At 38.1% G+C, this 20,844-nt stretch overlaps 1 long non-coding RNA gene across 1 annotated transcript in view; it reads left to right on the plus strand.

The window, feature by feature from the left end:
* The first annotated feature begins 370 nt into the window (after nucleotides 1-370).
* The window catches only part of LOC141582056 (uncharacterized), a 237,752-nt gene continuing 217,278 nt past the window's right edge, over nucleotides 371-20,844 (plus strand). Inside the window, exon 1 of the long non-coding RNA XR_012514900.1 lies at nucleotides 371-4,047. This is a non-coding gene — a long non-coding RNA (uncharacterized LOC141582056). The remainder of the gene's footprint in view (nucleotides 4,048-20,844) is intronic.

The following is a 20,844-nucleotide window of genomic DNA, read 5'->3' on the forward strand; positions in this document are numbered from 1 at the left end:
TACTGTGTTCGATTGCGTGCTCAGAAGGAAAAAAGGAAGAGATTGACAGAAAGAGGGAGAATGGATTCTGGAAAGTCAGGCGTTGCCAGTGTCTGCTTACTACATAAATACAGAAAGTAGGAAGAAAAAGCAGAGAGCTCTCATGGATACTCCTTAAGGTATAGTATAATGTGCCTACAGTCATCCCCATTTCTGACAACTAGCAACTTCTGTCTTGTGGAGGAGTTAAGAAATGGTGGGAGAGGAGCAGAAGTGGGTGGGGAGAGAGGCTGGAAGTGAAAGGTCCCAAAATGCGTCCTCCACTCTGGGCATAGGGAGTAGTGTGAGGAGAGGAGGAAGAAAAGGAAGAAGAGGAAGGGGGGAAGGAGAAGGGGGAGGGGGGGAGAGGGAGAGAGCAGGGGAGGGGGAAGGGGAGGAGGAAGAGGAATTTCCTTTTCTACAAATGTCAGCATTCGTTGCGTTTCCCACGTGTTTGAGGTTTCATCTTGATCCCAGAATCCTTGAGCTCATTATACCTGGTGGGTTCAGCGGTTTCTTGAGCCTGGAAAATGTATTTAGGGTGCTTAATCAAACACTCAGTAAAGGATCCTCCGCTGAGGACAGAGAAGTCTGTAGTTTACTTACATAAGGACCTTTCTAGACCACGATAAAATAAGGTAGACAAGATCCCTTGAGATTTACACAAGGCTGCAGGACATGCAGTCCTTTGCGTGATCATGTTTCTATTTCGGCACTTAAGTGTTGTTTGGATGCATTAAAAGATAATAATGCATCTATTCTAGCCTTTTCATGAGGGAGGGTTATGTGTGTGGGCATTTTAAATGTAGAATTCTTTGAACTAGAGATTATTCGAAGTTTACTTAGGCTAACGCTATTATGCACTAAGTAAAATTTCAGTTGTCTGCAACAATGCCTCTGTATAAAGCCATTGCTGCAACCTAATGAACTTCAGAGCATTCAGGTACAAAGGAATTCAACCAAGTGAGGCTAAAGCCAATGATCCCCAATACTGACTGCTTTGGTAGTGTCAGTTGACTGTGACAAAAGAAAGAAGGTAACAGTGACCATCTGAAAGAGCAAATCTCCTGTGGTTACCAATTAGCAATAAATTAAGAAGGTGAGACCCACAGAATGCCTTTGAGCATAATGTAAAAGTTGGGGGGGCGTTTATTTAAGTCAGATTATGCAGGTTGATGTGGAAAAACTGCATTTGTGTTGGATATGTCTCCCTTTCCCTTCTTCCTAAGGACTCTGCTGACCCTAGAGTCACATCTGAATATGGAGAAATACGATCATTTTGGAAGAAATGTGGGATTTGGTGTTAGATAAAAGTGATTTCCAGTTTCTGCCATGCAGTTTGCCAACTCTGTGACTTTGAGCAATTTACACAATCCTGTTGTGCTTCCGTTTGCTCATCTCTAAAATCAGGACTGTTCTAATACTTACATCATAGCATAGACTATCAAATGATCTGCGTGAAATTGTTTATAAATACACAAGTACCATCCACCTCTGATTCACACAGCCTGTTCTTTTCCACAGCATGCGATGGATGTCACCGATTGGGAAATTTACCTTTTCCTCCGTCTGTCCATTTCTTCTGCATTATTCATCCTTGTCCCTTTTGGAGGGAATGGTGCTATCCAACTGTGCATGGTTCTACACCTCAATAACAGCTCCACAGAAATGGAATTTAATGTATGCCGCAACACGTGTCTGAAAATAAATGGGCTGTGAGACAGGAAATGCCAGTTCTGCCTCTCTTCTAGTGAAGTAGAAATGAGACAGCTGTGCCTATAAATGAAGCCATTTGAAGAGTTAACATGGAAGACGGCTCCACGTAATTGCGAACTTCTGTGGAGCTACTCACAGAGCATGCTGTAGAAATTAATAAAAGTAGTGAATACGATGGGAAGGATATACAAAATGAAAGCCAAATGAATGAATTAGTTTTCCTGTATGGTTCAACAGCACTGAATCCAAAGGCTGCCAGGCTCTGCTGGTCTATGGTTTAAATGGGATTTTTCAATGATTTACATCAAGGCTATGTAAGAAATCAAAGGAAGGCAGGCTAGAAATAAAGAAAGATCTCACTTGTGATTCTAGTGGGTAAAAATACATTGAGAAAGGGGAAGTAATTGGTGATCAAAATAATTAAAGAATTCATCATGTTTGTCACTAAATTAAAAGCTAACATATCATGTTTGCCAACATTTTCATTCACTTAATTTCAAAAAAGTTTCTCATCCACCCTAGTGTGTGTCTGTTCATTCATCCATCTAGCCAAAAAAAGAAAAATAAAATTCAGAGATTTCTCTTTATGCTAGCTACCATCATCAGAGCTTTTATATGCTTTTCACTTAATTCTTATAACAATCATTTTCCATAGATAATATTATTCCAAGATTTTAGTCAAAGAAATTGAGTTGCTTTATCACATGTCAATAAGATAAATTAAGCCAGAAATGAAACTGGGATTTGAATTCAGTTTTTTTCTTTAGTATCTGATATGATACCTTTTTCACTATGATAGAACTGCCTGTTATGCACTCAACAGGTATGTTAAAGTAAATGGAAATTTTTGAATTAAAATATAAATGTAAGATCTTACTAGCAATATCTTAATAGCATCTGAAAATTGGAGACAACATGTGGGGCACTTACTTACCTATGGTGTAGCCACTGAGAGAAGGTAGTAATGGCAAAATGCTTTCTTTGTACTTATGCGGTCATATTTTACTGTTTTGTATATATTATGGTTCATCCTGCCAGGTAGAATATATTTCTTATTTATTTCTTTACCTCCTAGACCAGGCGTCCCCAAACTTTTTACACAGGTGACCAGTTCACTGTCCCTCAGACCGTTGGAGGGCCGCCACATACTGTGCTCCTCTCACTGACCACCAATGAAAGAGGTGCCCCTTCCTGAAGTGCGGCGGGGGCCGGATAAATGGCCTCAGGGGGCCGCATGCAGCCCGCGGGCCATAGTTTGGGGACGCCTGTCCTAGACTATGATTTCTCATCAGAAATCTACACAGTAAGTTTTAAAAATACAGATTTCTGGGTCCCATCCCTGCCTTACTGAATCCGAACTTCTGGAGTTGGGCCAGAGAATCTTCATTTTTTTGAGGCAAGTTCTCACTCTTACCCAGGCTGCAGTAGTGTGATTACAGCTAATTATAATGCTTTAGGCTCAAGTGATTCTCCAGCCTCAGTCTCCCAAGTGGCTAGAACTATAGGCAAGCACCACCATATCAAACTAATTTATTTTAAAATCTTTTGTACAGACAGGGTCTCACTATGCTGCCCAGGCTGGTCTCTAACTCCCGGCCTCAAGTGATCCTCTCATCCCAGCCTCCCAAAGTGCTGAGAGTACAGATGTGAACCACTGCACCTGGTCTGAAATCCACATTTTTATCCAGCAGACCAGTTCATTCTGACATGCTCAAGTCTGAGAACCACTGACCAGGATATCCTCTACACAAAGCCCACCCACAATATTTGGTGGCAGCATGGTTGACTCAGTCTAACTCAGCTGACAAGTCCTGACCCTCATGTCTGGGCCCAGCACTGTACCAGGAGGCCCTTCCAGCTACACCACATCACATGAGGTCACATCGCATCAAAATCTATCATATTCCATGGCGACTGCTGGTTCACCCACAGTCCTACTCAGAGTTCTGAGTCCGGCTCCATAAATGCTGGGAGCCCTGGGCCATCTCTTATCAGGACATGAGTCAGAGCTGTGATCTCTGCTTCCCATTCCTGTGCTATGCTTCTGATGTACTGGATTCCCTCCTAGTCAATCAACACGGCCTTCCATTTCTACAGAATTCTCTCATCCCCAAGTAAATAGAATAATTTCTTTCTGGTTGATTTAGGTATTAAAATTAAAGATGCAAAAATATTTATTTACTTGAGTAATGATGAATGAATGCCTTGCAGGAGTCATGATTAATCACACCTCACCTGGAAACCAGTGCCAGAACGACTTTGCTAATAGAATTCATCAACTGCCGAAGTGATTGCACTGAAGCTTGCTTTATTGTAAGTTCCTTAATTTTACATTCTAGTTGCATGTTGTCATTTCCTAATAAAAATTGTTTGGATTTCTTCCTGAAACATTTGGGGTGAGTCTCGAGGAGGTAATTTGCATTAGCTAAACACTGAGTCATAAAACTATATTCATTATTCTGACAAGGCGACACATATTTTATTCTATGAAATTTAAACAATTATTTAAACTTAGAACAACGGTAATAATTGTTAAAATATGAGAACTATAATATTGTATTAAAAGAGCTCTCAGTCACTAACTGAAATATTTTTCTTTGCTGCTTACTGTACATGGGTAGGTCCACAATGGGTGTAAGCAATGGTATAACTGGAGTTAGGTGTGACCGTCAGGAGTTCTTTACTACCAATAATTGTCTAACCCAGAAAGTATCTTTGCTGCCAACTCCCATCAGGCAAGCTTTGGCAGTCAAAAAGTACGTCACAACTCTATGCTACTGTTGTCAACTTGTTTGGACTGCATTTTGTTCTTCATGGGAGCAACAGGATAGGAAAACTATGCTCTGGAAAATCACAGTGGTGAGAATTGGCTCTAGATACACCTGCGAAGGATGGAGGGGCAGTTGTATATCCATCTACTACCATTTTCATTTCTAAATTTTGGTGGAAATAGAATAAACCTAATCTTTGGAGTCAAAGCTGAGTTTAAATCCTGATCCCAACTTTCATAAGGAAACTAAGACTTAAACCTTATGTTCTTTAATTTGAACATGGAGTTTTCTGGCTACCCTTGCCTCGCTTTTTGAACTAGTTAATCCCAGGTTAAATGAGTTTCTTATGCTTCAAGAGTCAATTTAGATGTTAAGTTATCTTAGAAGCATACACTCAATTCTCCAGCTAGACAGGTGACCACTTTCTCTATGCTTCATATCACTTATATTCTACTTCAATTGCTTACTTATCTTGGAAAGGAGACTTTATTTTTTATAAAGGGTTACAGACTTCAGGGTAGCCATCCTTTCAGGATGGGAAGGTAGGGAAGTGTAGCCTCTGGCAGAGACTGTTAACAGATACTTCAGAGGAGGAGGGGTTGGGGCAGAGCTTTAGGCTAGACAGGTTGGCTAAACATACATATTAAACAGGTTATAGGAGAAGCTGTGAATATTTTCAAAGAGGGTCCTGATGCATGCATATTGAATAAACGTGCATGTTACACGTGACCCATTTCACGTTGGGAGTGGAGACTTAACAACGAAATGCATTACAGTTGGGTCAAGAAAGTGAAGCAAAGACAGGAGGCCCTCTAGCATGCAGAGGGCCTTTGTAAACTGGCCAGAACCAGCCTGGAGTCAGTGGCCTCGGAAGAGAGTGACTGAAATCAGCTTCTGGTTCAAGCAGAAGAAAGTGACTGAAATCAGCTTCTGGTTCAAGCAGAAGAAAGTGACTGAAATCAGCTTCTGGTTCAAGCAGAAGAAAGTGACTGAAATCAGCTTCTGCTTCAATTCAAAGCTATAGTTACGGCTTGTGGAACAGGGAGTTCGTCTGCGTCTGATGGTGAGTGAGCTATAATTATTTTAATATTGCTTATCTTGAGGTCAATGCTTGTTTAGCCACTAAAGAAAAAGAAAACTCTGGTAGCAGTTAAAACAGAATTTATTCTTTAAGTGTAGAGATGTGTGACTTAACCTTTGCCTGCTATGGCCTTAGGTCTTTATAATTTGGTATCTTACTGCCACAAAGAGTCTGTTCCACCAGTCTGTGATCTCTGTTTTAGTATCAATGCTGGTCAGTTTTTGTGTCTAAACCACAAAAAGCGGGGGTATCATGAAGCATGTTTCAACTCCCATCCTATCATGGGTAGGAATTCTGTTTTTAATATTTCTGTGAGGTTCTATTGGCTAAGAGGGGTTCATTCCATCATTGGGGGGTTGCAATTTTATTTTTAGTTCTCACTTTTTTTTTTTGTTTTTTTGAGACAGTCTCAGTCTGTTGCCCAGGCAGGAGTGCAGTGGCATGATCTCAGTTCACTGCAACCTCCGCCTTCCAGGTTCAAGTGATTCTCCTGCATCAGCCTCATGAGTAGCTGAGATTACAGGCACCTGCCACCATGCCTCGCTAATTCTTTTGTATTTTTATTAGAGATGGGGTTTCACCACGTTGATCAGGCTGGTCTTGAACTCCTGACCTCGTGATGCACTCGCCTCAGCCTCCCAAAGTGCTGGGATTACAGGCATGAACCGCTGCGCCTTGCCAATTCTCATTTTTAAGGCAGATAACTTTTGGCACAGTACATGTCACATAGAAAGGTGTGAATAAATATTTGGAAAATTTGATCCAAAAAATATGGATAGTAACCATTTCAAAAAGTGACCATAAGAACTGGGAGATGATCACATCTGTAAAGTTCCTGCCACATAGTAGGCACTCAAGTTCTTGATCGAATCTTTCTCCCATTCCTAGCAATGGCAGCAGCCCAGCGGCCTGTCTTTTCCCCTCCCTCCACCAACAGTTTTGTGAGCCAACCCTGCATGGTCTTTTCTCTGCTTTACATCATTGTCAGAAATCTTAACTGACACATCAGTGTCTCTGCCAACCCAAGGTGGGGGCCCAGAACAAATCTTTGTTCATTAGCGGGGTTCTTGACTCTGCTGGAAGTGTTGAGGTCCTTTGTAGCTCTGCCTTGCTCCGTCGTTGGCTGGGAGTGCCCTGAGAAAAACAGAACTGTGGCTGCCGGCGCCCTGATGAGTTACTACCACCACCACACCCTGAGCAGAGAGTGACCTGTCCAGATGCTGAGGCATAATGTGAAAGAACTAACAGCTGGAGATGGTCAGGGACCTGCAGCTGGGCAGCATGCTCTTTCTCGAAGGGGTTTGGGTGCTTATCTCTGCATCTTCCACAGTGGCAATTAAGGGTTTAGAGCCTGGGGTAATAGTCTTCTAGGGAGGCTGCATATTTTTAGGATCCTCTTAAAGACCAAGAAGACTTGTGAGTCATAAGAATGGTCTTCGTGGCTGGGTGTGGTGGCTCATGCCTGTAATCCCAGCACTTTGGGAGGCCAAGCTGGGAAGATTGTTTGAGCCCAGGGGTTTAAGACCAGCCTGGGCAACATAAGGAGATCCTGTCTCTACAAAAAATAAAATAAAAATTAGCCGGGTGTGGTAGCATGTCCCTGTAGTCCTAGCTACTTGGGAGGCTGAGGTGGGAGGCTCACCTGAGCCCAGGGAGGTCTAGGCTGCAGTAAGGTATGATTGTGCCACGGCACTTCAGCCTAGGTGACAGAGTGAGACCACCTCAAAAACCAAATCAAAACAAAAATAATACCAAACAGCATGTCCTTCATGATAAGGAGACACAGGTGAAAGATTGAGCTGGGAGCACCTTTCAAAAGCTCACCTGAAATACCTGTTTCAAAGGTTCTAAAAATGGAAGTTCATATGCTGTTTCTGCTATTTCTTCCACCCTCCATCATGCCTCTTGGGACAACTGAGTGTCAGGGTCTAATCAACTCATGGTCTGAACCTTTCTGACCATGGAAAGGAAGAGGAGCATGCGGTCAAGCAGGCTTGTGGTTACAGAAACCCTTATCCCTTCATCCAGGACAACCAAATGTCATAAGCATAACAAAGGAGAGCAATATATATTTGATATACACAGTATTTTTATGACAATGATTGATATGAGAGTCGCTGTCAATTTTTACAATTGACCAGAGATAGAAGTGCTTTTGTTACCTCAGAAGATACATATCTAGAACATATTTAAGCATCATAAATGTGTGCAATGTTTTGCAAAAATATGTGTAATATTTTGCTAAAATAATTTGGTTAAGAGAATTTTTCTACATGTTTTAAAACAACTTTCAGAGGATAAGAATATACAATAAAACATGCATGACGCATGAGTTGCATGGAATAGATTTGTGATTAAATTTTGGAAATTGACTAAGATCTTTGTAGTATTCCACAGTTGCGTAGTCTAGACAGATATGGCTTACTGGTGGGCATGAAAACAAAATTTGAGGACTCACAGTTCAGTCTAGACTCAGAGTCCAAGGTTAACTAGGGAATGCAAGACAGTCTTTGAGAGGGGAAGTAGATAACAGATTCCCATGAGAGGACAGTACAGCATATAAAACCAAGGTATGAGTTGTTTCCAAAAGAAGAGGTCTCTAACCAAGACCACTGTGGTCCTCATGGGTCTGTTCTTAAGATAGAAATTCTGGAAAGAAAAATCCTGCTGTGACTCTGGACTGGCACTCTTATTTAGAGTGCACAAGACCTCCATTGATGATTCCTGCTGAAGAAACAGTGAGGTTTACAATATCACAAAAGAAACTTGGGTCTTCCTTGGGGTGGCAGGAAGCATAGACTTGCCAGGTTCCATTTTGCTGAATTACACCTTTGTTTTTGATCTGTAGGAGTTTAGTAGCAGGGATTCTATCCATCCTGGACAATTTCAGTGAGTCCTTTCATGAGAAAGAAAAGAATAGCAGAAATGACTGTAAGAAAATACTTCTTATACTTCATATTCCATCAGATTAGTCATGGTGTTCTCATAAAATAATATAGACCAAGAGCAGCCTTTATTTGTCTGTGTAGTTTATGAAACACTTTATTTCTTTTGGTTCATAAATGATCACAGTTTCTAAAAATAAAAGTATAAGATGAAATTCAGGAAGACATTTGTTAAACGATAATTTTCATTTCTTGATGAACATAAACTGCACCTGAATTTTGTTTTCCACACAAAGTTTATTACATATTTTAAATTACTAACATAAATACACGACAGATAAATCTGAAGTGCCCTTGAGCTGCCGGCCTTAATTTAGTTTTTCTCCTTTTTTAAAGAAAGCTTTTATCATCAATTTAATGTTTTTCCTTTTTGTAATGTAACAGAAATGCAGTATTCATGAGCAGTATAAAATATGTTGGCATAATTTAAAATTTTATATAAATTATAGCATATCTTCATATTTTGAAATATGCTTTCTACACATAATGTATTTTTGTGTTATATCTATCTTGATATGAAACGTTTACTTTTTACTTGTCCTAAAGAAATCAATTATATTCTATGTCACATTTTATTTATTCATTTCCTTGCTGGTAGGACATTTTTAAAAAGTATGCCACTTAATTGCATTTATCGAGTTAGTATTTATTTACAAAATATTTCTATAAATTCTTTGTATAATGTGGTGATTTTAGTAAATAACTTTATATTATATACTTGAACATTACTGAGAGTAGATTTTATATATTCTCATCACAAAAAATAAGTATGTGTTATGTTTGATATGTTAATTAGCTTGATTTAGCTATCCCGCAACATATGCATATAGAGAAACATCATGTTGTATGCAATACATACATATAATTTTAATGTGTTGATAAAGAAAAATGAATTTTCTGAGCTGGTGCTAGCTACAGAGTATCTGAATAAAATGAAGTGGTTAATTTGATTAGTAAAGAACATCTACCTGTAGAATTATGACCCATTTTTACAGTTTTTAAGAACAGTAAGACATGTAACCTGAAATGTTTACTAAATGTTTCTATTTTATTATATTTCAAATGATTTTTAAAGATATTGTCAAATTTTTTGTGTACACCTTGTGTTTCAGTAGGGTGGTTTTGGGGTTTGGCAGATTCTAATTCTCCTATGGATGAGTATTAGCTATGGACTAATGCTTTCACTTTCCCATGGTTCTAACTTGTTAGAGCAATAGACACCCGAATGATGGTGAAGAAACATATTGGTAACTTAAAAAAAAAAAAACCAACCCCTGAAATTACAAGGTATTTTGTATACATGTTGGGTAATATGTCTTGACCCTGAGACTGAAAAGAAGCCTTCTACTACCCTCCCACTGGCTCCTCACATCCACATACCCCAAAGTGCACATGCTCTAAGTATATTTAGAGTACTGGAGATGTATTTCTTTTCTAGCTATAGTTCTGAATTTTCACTTATGGAAACTATTAGTCATTGGGTCTGAAGAGCTATGATTTATGAAAATGAATCCACAGAACATATCCTCTATTTAGTCAAAAACTGTGTTAGGAAACTACAGGATGTAGCTAGTTATATAATTATTTTAATTTGAGATACAACAGGTGTAGTATTTTGTAGAGTGGACTAGGTATTTTACTCAATGATTTATTTTATCACCCTGCCTTTCTTTTCTTTAAATCATGGATATGCATAAAATATATGCATAAACTTGATGAATATTTAAACTGAATCAGAATGCCTAGTATCTTGATGCAAGATACAATACATACAGTAATATCTCCTCAAATCTGTAATTTTATAAAATTTGTTGCAATTATGAGTATAGAGCCATTTTGAGTAATTATTTTAGTGTTTTAGAAATGTTCCCATTAGGAACTTATATAAGATAAAATGCTAATATTCTTTCAGAGCATAATGTATTTGCAAAGTATGGAAGAACTTTCTATTATCCTTATACACAGGAGACCTAGGTAATAGCATTCTGTAGATTATTTTACCTCAACAGAGATAAGATAACCATAGACATCGATGATAAGAAAAGCTCAAGAGGTACTTTAGGCCATTAGCCTGAAAAATTGCGGCCTATTTGAAACTTCTTGTGTCTGTTCTAACTCGTCTGACTTTAATGATTCCACTTTTAACAATTGCCAAGAAAAAGTTTTTGAATTTTGAATTGAGACATTTCTCATTTTACATAAGGTAACAATCAGAAACTATATGACAGAAATTAGAAGCAGTAGAATCTTTATTTGTTATTTCTTTTTTTTTATTGCATTTTAGGTTTTGGGGTACATGTGAAGAACATACCCGCCTATGAGTGAGAATATACGGTGTTTGATTTTCGAAGCAGTAGAATCTTTAGACAGGTGTTAGGTGGCTGGCTTCAAGCTATTTGATTCTCTTCTAAACATTAGGTTTCGTCTCATATTATCAAGTCGCAAGGATGTAAAAACAACCACTTGACCAGGTGGTTTCTTATGCATGCAACCATATTTCCCTCATCAATGTTGAAGAGACTGAGACACACTGTTTATGTGCTCAATGCTCTAAGAGCACCTCTGGTTTCAATTCAAAGCAGATTTGGTTTCCATACCGATGTTTAACCATTGTTTCTATGGAAAGTCCCTAGTGCTTGTTTCCTTTTTTTTTTTTTAAAGTTTAATTGTGAAATAATTATAGATTCACAGGGAGTTGCAGATAGTAAGGACAGGTCCCATGTCCCCTTCCTCTAGTTTCTTCAATGATTATACCTTATGTAACAGTAGGACATGTCAAAACCAGGAATTTGACACTGGTACAATATTGCCATTTTACCATATATGAGTGAGATGCTCTTTCATCAGCATTGTGGATCTGTGTAAAAACCATCACAAGTAAGATACAGGACTATCCCATTATCACAATTATCTTCTTTATGCTACCTCTTTACAGTGTTCTTCCTCCTACTCCCCACAATCTCTAACCCCTGAGAACCACTAATTTGTTTTCCATATCTATAATTTTTGTCATTTCTAGAATGTATTATAAATGGAATCACTCACTATACAGCATGGTTTCATGGAAAGTCCCTAGTTCCTGCTCCTCCCATTTTCAAAGCTATGTCCCACGTCTTCTCCACTTTACCCCAGGTACAGCTATTTTTAGCTCTGGCATTTTATGATATTAGTCAAAAAATCAAGTTCAAAAAAGTAAAATGACTTAGTCTCTTTGCTAATATAAAAATTTGTTTTTTTTTTTTTGTGGACAAGATACCCATACCTATTATAAATACATATATTATTGCTGTACTTCGTTTCTATGGAGAGTTGGGCTATGTCTTCTTTCCAAGAACATGCCTCGTTCATGACTGTATCTTCAGTACCTAACACAGTGTTTGACATCTATCAGGTATTTAATAAATTTAGGGGGAAGGATGAATGAATAAAGACCTCTATTTCTATGTGGGGCAAAGTTGATGGCTTATGAGATTCTGCATCTATGTAAGAGGACACCTGTGTTAACTGACCATTGAGAGGAAAAGCAGATGATGGAAATACTATTAACGGTTGTCACCTGTTAACTTTGTGGTCCCATCCTCCTCATTCTGCAGGTGCATGCAAGTGTCTCCCAGCCCAGCTGGAGACACAGACTTTCCCATTTGTAGCTGAGAAGTTCCTGTTTGGTGGATCATGGGCTCCTTCTGTAGCAAAACCTACAGAGAATTCAGACAGCCTTTTCTTTTTCAGCAAAATATATTTTATTCACATCATTATGATAAAAAAATTCACTTCCATCAGCCTTGAATTATCACACAAAAGCCTCCTCACATAATCTTAGTGCCCTAGGTACTAGGTAGGGAAGAAAGGAACCTGACCACTCTATAAATAAAACACAGAATAGCAGACTCAATATGGATGAAATGAGAAAGAGGACTGTGGATTCCACCTCCAGATCAATTCTTCAAAAGCCATTTCCCCCATAAGCAAACAATTGGCCAACAGACAAGCTAATACACTTCTTGCCTGGTTTTCATTTTGTCTTCATAATAACGTTTCATGAAATGTTCAAGTTGTCTCTGACCTAGCTGCCTTCTGCTGCAGCTGGAGGCACCAGAGAACAGAATTATTTGGAAGCCTTCATGGGCTGAAGCAGTGATGAAGGGGACTCTCAGTCCCTGGCACAATGATCCTGGGTACAGCTAGTCCAATCTTAGCAACAGGTATCTTTTTCCAGGCAGTCTGTGGGCAACACCCACTTCCAGTTCAGTCACCCCCCAACCCCTTCTCAGGCTCTCAAGACCTCTAGTGTCCTCTGACTGCCCAACACAGGTATCCACCTCCATTCAACCCTCCTGCTATAACTGTCCATTTTCCTTTTTATTATTATTATTATTATTATTATTATTATTATACTTTAAGTTCTGGGATATATGTGCACAACGTGCAGGCTTATTACATAGTTATACATGTACCATATGGGTTTGCTGCACCCATCAACCCGTCATCTGGGTTTTAAGCCCCATATGTATTAGGTATTTGTCCTAATGCTCTCCCTCCCCTTGACCCCATACCCAGACAGGTGTGTGATACTTTCCTCCCTGCATCAATGTGTTCTCACTGGAGAACTCAGACACTCTTCCGGGGCATCTATGCAGGGGTGCTGCTCACCTCTTTGGGGCATGAGTTTTCTCCTTTAGCCAATGACCTCAGGAGGTCTTGGTGGTCAACTTTTCTCACTGGTCATTTAAGTTAGTTCATCTTGGTTGCCAAACATGAGCTATTGCCTTAGTTTAATCAGCTTAATTGGAGTGTTTTTAAGATTATATAATACAGTGTACTGTGTATGGTAGAAATAAAAGACTCATAGACAAGGTGTTTTCTATTCTGCTCTCTGATAATCTTTTGCTGGGTCCTCTGGCTGTCTTCCCAGGTCCAAATCACAGTCAGTTTCTGGAAAGGCAGTCAGCAAAACCTGCCCAAATGTCATCACAACAGAGAAATATTTATTAAGAAAACGATTCATTATAAAATTAGTCTTCTCAAATCCCTCCCTCTTAGCACTAACAACTATCCCCACCCATTGCATCCACATATTTGTCAGCCTCACAATATGGGAGAATGGGGCTGCATGGTAGGAATGTGGTTAGTGGGATTTTTACTCACTTCTTAGGTTATGGAGCATCATTGAAAGCTTTTCACTGGTGAAGCACTACCTGAGTAGTGCTTTAGGGAAGGTTAATTAACTGAGCAGCAACATCGAGGAGAGGAAGAACACAAGTGGGTGGGCAAGTTGGTCACCAGAGCTCAAACTAGCTAGTGAATGAAAATGTATATTGGTCAATCTATTTGTCAAATGCCTTTAAAAAATCTTATCGTGTTAACATCTTAAATATTCATAATGACTGTGAGTTAGGGTAGATTTTAAAGTTGAGAAGACAAAGGATGGGACAGCAGGTGACTTGGTCTCGGCTACACTAGTGAAAAAGTGGAGCAGGGCTAAATAGAGTACAAGTGGTCACTAATCATTGTGGATTAATTTTATTTCTGTTATTAAAGACTGACAAGTGAGCTGACCAGTGAAGGGTCACTGTGCTGGCCAGGGAACAGTGAAACAAGGTGCCTTGGGTAGGGGCTGAATCATATAGAATTAGGATATTCCTGACAGCCTGTCTATCCTGTCTGAGTTCTCCAGTTCAGGGATATCTTTGACCTAAAAGGTATAAAGAACATTTAACATATTCAGGTAAAACAGATAGTATTTCTGAAGTTATATTAGGTACTTTGCCCTATTTTGTAGTGAGCCAGGTAAAAGTGCATGATCCTTAATACTGTACGAATTGGCAAATGGCTCTATGGGTGCATGAGTAGGTATGTTTTGAAAGCATAGCTGGTATCTACATAAACTTGTCAATTAAAAATCTACCCAGAGTATTCCAAGCATAAAAAAGTCTCATTTCAATTTATGCCCTATTTCTGTTAATAACAGTAGTTACTAAGACCCTCTTACACAAGGCTATAATGTTAATTTAGCAAAATGATTCCAGTTGACCCATATGAGACATTTTTCTGTCTGTTATGTGAATGCTGGCAACATAATAGATGTCTTAATTTAATAAGCATATTATACTAATTGAAATAAAGACCTAGGGGTGCAGAGGAGCAGAGTAACATTTGCTAATTACCACCAAAATATTAAATTCCTGATACAGATGATACCTTTACCATTATAGAATTAAAGGCAAGATATCAGTTTGAAAGAAAAATAACACTTTATGAGAGATGAATGACAGTTAGATGGAATCAATTTAAAAATAATTTTATAATTATTCAAAAACAAAACTTAAAAAATCAAATGCCATTGGAACAAAAATAAAAACAAAAAGTTAAATAAATGTGAATAAGTACATTAATATTAGAATAATATAGATGGGAGCCTGAAACTCAGTAAATATAATGAACAATGTTAAAATAAAAATCTGTATCTTAGAATTATCCATTTGGTAGAAATGGGGAACTTTGGATATCATCTGGTTCTATCCTGTCTTGACAAATAGGCATTTAAAAAGCATTTCTGAGTACCTACTGTGTGCCAGGAACTCTGCTAATAACTTGGAATGCAATAATTTGAAAACAGTAATTTCTCCTGCCTTCATGGACCTTATAGTTTAGCAAACAATAAAATTATCATATAATTATAAATTAAAAGTAATAAAATATAAATATAAAATTTCAAGTATTAAAAGCTAAATAGGTAACTAAAGGAGATGAATTGCAAAAAGACTAATTTTATAATTGGTCATTTTCTTAATAAATATTTCTCTGATCTAATTCAGAGAAGGACTCCCAGAAGGAGTAATATTTAGACAGAGATTTGAAGGCTGAGAAGAATCAACTAATTAAGGTAGGAGGAGAATATTGAGAACATTCCAGGTAAAGAGCACCAGATCTCCAGCAAGCAGGAGCTTAGCAGGCTTAGGGAGGTGAAAGAAAGACACTCTACTGGAACCTAAAGAATGAGGAAGTACACTTTGCAGGTGAACTTGAATGATGGGAGGGACCAGAAATGATGGAGCCTCATAGAAGACACTGTCTGGAAGGACGTCCGGCAATGCAGCAATGGGTACGTTCCAGAGGAGTTTAAACATGGGTGTGACACTCCTAGAATCTGACAAAATTATGCCGTTAGATGGGAAAAGGGGCAAGAATGGATGCTATCAGAGGAGTTAGAAGCCTACTGTGAAGGTCTGGGAAAGGTGATGGTCACAGAACCAGGCCAGTATTGAAGGAAATAAGTAGACAGATCTGGAAAACCAAGTGAATTTGGTAACTGGATTTTATGGAGTGTGTGAGAGGGAAATATAAATTTGCTACTTGGGTTTCTGGATTGTGCAAAACTTCATGCATAACAGTAAGGCCCACAGAAAAAGAATTGAGGAAAAGAATTAGATTTCAAGGGAGCTGGGAGATTGGAGAGAGGGTGGGAATAATGAATTCATTATTGAATTTAAAGGACTATTGCCAATCTTACCATGGTGTGTAATCTAAGAAGGTGACATTCATGTAGAGTTGAAAGCAAACATTATCTGCTGGAATTGCCATTGCAGTGCTGCTATTTCAAGCATTCACCTGGAATAGTGAGTATCTTTATGGTATGGTTTTTCAAGGAAAGATCAGGGTTGAAAATATTTCATTGAATCTAAGATGTCACCAATTTGAGAATACACCATGGTTTCCTATACCACTAAGAAAGAGAAAAACAGCCACTACTATGGCATGCCACTAACTATAAAACTCAGTCTCATTTCAAAGATGGTGAAATGTGGAAAAGTAAGCATCTTATAATTGATGAAGAACAGTATAAATTTGGTAGAGATAAACCTATTGGGTGACTTTAATTGTATGCGCAGATGAAAATGCCTAGACAGAGAATGTGAAGGGAGAACAAAAGCTATTCTCAAAAGCGTCTTGAAGAAATACAGCATGAATGATGAGGATAGAGGAGGATGATTCAAGAAAGTCCGAGAAGAAAAGTCACAGGTCCTGGAAGAGAAAAAGACAAGTTGAAGGAGATAAATAATTGTGTTAACATGTTACCCCAAAATACTCATCAAATATATCAAAATGGAAATGTTAGTGAGCTTGGAGCTATTTGATTAAGTGGTGGGAATGGAAGTCATATTGGCGAGGGTGGGGAGTGAGAGGTAGGTAAGAAAATGAGATCAGTGGGTGAAGGTAAATTTTGTAAGAGGTTTGCATTTGAAAAGTGAAAAAGAGACAGGAAAGTAGTTGAGGAATGATAGCTTGAGTTTAATTTTATTTTTAGGATGAGAGAAATGTGAGCCTGTTTAGAAGTCAGTGGGAGAGGTTAAATATACAAAAGGAGAAAGATATCAATATTAGCACGATTAATGGGAAGACAGAAAATGACAGAATCCAAAGCACAGGTGGATGGAATGGTTTTTGATACTCTCCTATATTTAACATAGACATGAGAAGAGAAAGCAAATGAGATCAACTGGAGCTAGACTTTTGCTAAATGGGTATAAAGACAAAGGGAGAAAGGGTTTCATGGTTCAGAAAACCAAATATTAAGTTTACGGCTCATGGAATCTAAGATGAAGGTAGAAGTGATGAACGAGGAGGGAGGAGGTCTAAGAGGCTAAGAGATGTTAGGGGTGTTGATGGACTAGGCCTTTACCTTATCAGCTGGGGTCTTTGTTTTCTTGTACCTTCAGCTGGCTTCAAACAAACGGACCATTCTCACTGGCTTTTAAACATACATTCATCTCTTCTGTATCGAAGTGTTCTCATAAATATATTTAGAAGTTGGTCTAGAAATGATACGGTTTTATTGATAAAAAATCAGGAGACTTGATTTAGGGATTTTGCAGGCAGTGCAGTTATGGGTTAACAGATTATGGCCATAGTTCCAGGTGACTTAAGTGGAAGACAGATAAACTCTTCAGGAGAAGGAAAATGTCTTCAGAGGCAAAGATATTAAGGGGTTTGGGTAAAAAAAAAAAAACAAGCAAAAAATTCCTTGATGGGTCAGTGCTGCTAAGGATAAAGACCTAAACTCTGTGTGAGTAGAATGCCTGACAACAGAAAATCAGTGGTGAATATCCACCGGGAGAGGGCCAGCGGGCATAGCTGCTTAGCAGGAGTTGCAAAGGGATATGTTTTATTTATTTGCTGTTAAAGAAAATCTTTTCAGTTTCAGAGATTACCTAATTAGAAGATATGATATGTGTTAAATAAATGCCATAGGAAAGAAAGGAAAGACAGAGGTGAAAAGACATCAAGAAGCATACAGGGGAATCTACATCTAACAAATTCTATGCAGAAATAGACATCTCTTCCCTTCCCACTTCACTTAACAGCTGAGATTTTCTGGTAACCAAAGGATGAAACCAGTTTTCACAAAGATTTGTCTTGTTGCTTGAAAACAGAGAGTAGATTAAGAATGCTTCATTATAACTGTACGCCATAGAACCCTCTGAAATACGTAGGCTTCATTCAATACTCAAGCCCTAGTTGAAGCTCAGCCCCTTAGGTGAAGTTTGAAGATCCCTTTGCCCTGTTCTGCTGTATTCTCTTGAACTTTGTTTTATTTTATTTTTTATTATACTTTAAGTTCTGGGGTACATGTGCAGATCAGGCAGGATTGTTACATAGGTGTATGATGCTTTGCTGCATCCATCCCCCCATCATCTACATCAGGTATTTCAGATTTTTTTTTTTTTTTTTTTTTTTACAATTTCAACTTGTATTTTCAGAGGTACATGTACAGGTTTGTACATGGGTGTATTAATTATGTGATGCTGAGGTTTGAGGGATGGATCCCATTACCCAGATAGTAAGCATCATACCCAATAGGCAGTTTTTCAACCCACCCTCCACCCTTCCCTCTCTAGTATTGCACAGTGTCTATTGTTCTTATTCTTATGTCCATGCATACTCAGTGTTTAGCTCCTACTTACATGTGAGAACATGTAGTATTTGGTTTTCTGTTTCTGCATAAATTCACTTAGGATTACACCCTGCAGTTGAATCAATGTGTCTGCCAAGGACATGATTTCATTCTTTTAAATGGCTGCATAGTGTTTAATGGTGTGTATGTACCACATTTTCTTTATCCAGTCCACCACTGATGGGCATATAGGTTGATCCCATGTCTTCATTGTGAATGGAGCAGCAGTGAACAAGCGAATGTATGTGTCTTTTTGGTAGAACGATTTATTTTTCTCTGGGTATATACCCAGGAATGGAATTGCTGGATCAAATGGTAGTTCTTTTTTAAGTTCTTTGAGAAATCTCCAAACTGCTTTCCATGGTGGCTGAACTAATTTACATTCCCACCAACAGATATAAGCACTCTCTTTTCTCTGTGGCCTCACCAGCATCTGTTGTTTTTGACTTTTTAGTAATAGCCATTCTGACTGGTGTGAGATGGTATCTCAATGTGGTTTTGAATTGCATTTCTTTGATTAGTGATACTGAGCATTTTTTATACATTTCTTGGCCATGTGTATGTCTTTTTAAAGAAGTGTCTGTTGACGTTCTTTGCCCATTTTTAATAAGATTATTTGTGTTTTTGCTTGTTGATTTAAGTTCCTTATATATCCTGTATATCAGAGCTTTGTTGGATGCATAATTTGTAAATATTTTCTCCCATTCTGTAGGTTGTCTCTTTATCGATTATTTCTTTGTGGTGCAGAAGCTCTTATGTTTCATTAGGTCCCACTTATTAATTTTTGCTTTTGTGGCTATTGTTTTTGGGGACTTAGCAAAAACTTCTTTGCCAAGAATGATGTCAAAAAGAGTATTTCCTAGGTTTTCTTCCAGGATTTTTATAGTTTGAGGTCTTACATTTAAATCTTTAATACATCGAGTTAATTTTTGTATATGGTATAAGGTAGAGGTCTAGTTTCAGTCTTCTGCATGTGAACGGCTAGTTATCCCAACACCATTTATTGAATAGGGAGTCATTTCTGCATTGCTTGTTTTTGTTGACTTTGCTAAAGATCAGATGATTGTGGATGTGCAGCTTTATTTCTGGACTCTCTATTCTGTTCTGCTGGTCTGTGTGCATTTTTTTGTACCACGCTATTTTGGTTACTGCAGCCTTATAGTATAATTTGAAGTCAAGTAGTGTAATACCTTTAACTTGATTATTTTTGCTAAAGATTGCTTTGGCTCTTCAGGTTCTTTTTTGATTCCATATGAATTTTATGATAGTTTTTTCCTAATTCTGTGAAAAATGACTTTAGGAGCCAGACTAATAAAAAAGAAAAGAGAAAAGCATCAAATAAATGCAATAAAAAATGATAAAGGGCATATCACCACCAGTCCCACAGAAATACAAACCACCATCAGAGGATACTATAGACACCTCTATGCACATAAACTAGAAAATCTAGAAGAAACGGATAAACTCCTGGAAACATACACTCTCCCAAGACTAAACAAGAAGTCAAATCCCTGACTACACCAATATCAAGTTCTGAAATTGAGGCAGTAATTAATAGCCTACCAACCAAAAAAAAAAAAGCCCAGAGAAGATGCAAAAATCCTCAATAAAATACTGGCAAACCGAATCCAGCAGCACCTCCAAAAGCTTATCCACCATGATCAAGTTGGCTTCATCCCTAGGATACAAGGCTGGTTCAACATATGCAAATCAAGAAGCATAATCCATCACATAAACAGAACCAAGGATAAAAACCACATGATTATCTCAATAGATGCAGAAAAGGCTTTTGATAAAATTCAACTCCCATTCATGCTAAAAACTCTTAAACTAGGTGTTGATGAAATATATCTCAAAATAATAAGAGCTATTTATGGCAAACCCACAGCCGATATCATTACTAAATTGGCAAAAGCTGGAAGCATTCCCTTTGAAAACTGGCACAAGACAAGCATGCCCCCTCTCTCCACTCCTACTCGACATAGTATTAGAAGTTTTGGCCAGAACAATCAGGCAAGAGAAAGAAATAAAGGGTATTCAAATAGAAGAGAGGAAGTCAAATTGTCTTTGTTTTCAGATGACATGATTGTATATTTAGAAAACCCCATCGTCTCAGCTCGAAATCTCCTAAAGCTGATGAGCAACTCAGCAGTCTCAGGATACAAAATCAATGTTCAAAAATCACAAGCATTCCTATACAGCAATAATAGACAAACAGAGAGCAAATTAATTAGTGAATTTCTATTCACAATTGCTACAAAGAGAATAAAGTACCTAGCAATACAACTTACAAGGGATGTGAAGGACCTCTTCAAGGAGAACTTTAAGAATTAGTATTTTTAAAATGTCTTATGTGTATAG

This window comes from Saimiri boliviensis, chromosome 18 (genome assembly GCF_048565385.1).
Source record: "Saimiri boliviensis isolate mSaiBol1 chromosome 18, mSaiBol1.pri, whole genome shotgun sequence".
Classification (NCBI taxonomy): Eukaryota; Metazoa; Chordata; class Mammalia; order Primates; family Cebidae; genus Saimiri; species Saimiri boliviensis.